We start from the raw sequence: 767 nt of genomic DNA on the forward strand, positions 1-767 counted from the left end.
GGACTTTTCAAGGTCACGCTTTCAGACAGTACTGGTGAAACAGATAAACTTTCCCAATGAAGCTGTCTGAGAGCGGAGAGAGAGATTTGTTCAAAAAGCTAAAAAGCAACTGTTGCCCGCATTCTCCACCAAGAATGTCAACGGTTTACGGGCTGGTTCGGCCTGGTTCCGTGACTAGAAGGGCGGAGGGATCCGCGGAACCGCGCCCCCGGAAAAAAGAAAATAGGGGACCCCGAAATAATTGAAAACAGTGGCATCAATCTGAGGTGAAACAAAGTAATTTCCTAAATATGGTATCAGCAGAATTTTATAAGGAGAGAGAGAGAGAGTGAAATTGATGGTGGATCGGCCTCACCACAACGCTGAGATGAGAAGCGCAGGCAGAGAAGCGCAGGCGAAGCAGTGCAGGCAAAGAAGAGAGCATCAGGTGACCTTGCCGGGAGTTCTATCTCCTCGCTGACCGCAAAGCCCCCTGGGGAAATGCAGCTCTTCTTCTCCTCTGGACAGGCACCCGGAACTTGAGCATCAGCAGTCAAACCCCCAGTGCATTACATGATGTTATGATTGGAACACTGATAATGAAAAATCATGAAACCATGACACTGGGGATCAGAATGGGAATGTGGGGGGAACTGAGGAGGGGCAGTGAGGTGGGGGGTGGAGGAGGACTGCAGGGATCAGAATGGGGGAACTGGAGGGAGGAGGGGGCTCCAATAGTCAGATGGGAGGGGGACCACAGAGGACGGTGTGACCCTGGGGGTCAGAAA

This window comes from Meleagris gallopavo, unplaced genomic scaffold, assembly GCF_000146605.3.
Source record: "Meleagris gallopavo isolate NT-WF06-2002-E0010 breed Aviagen turkey brand Nicholas breeding stock unplaced genomic scaffold, Turkey_5.1 ChrUn_random_7180001878704, whole genome shotgun sequence".
Lineage (NCBI taxonomy): Eukaryota > Metazoa > Chordata > Aves > Galliformes > Phasianidae > Meleagris > Meleagris gallopavo.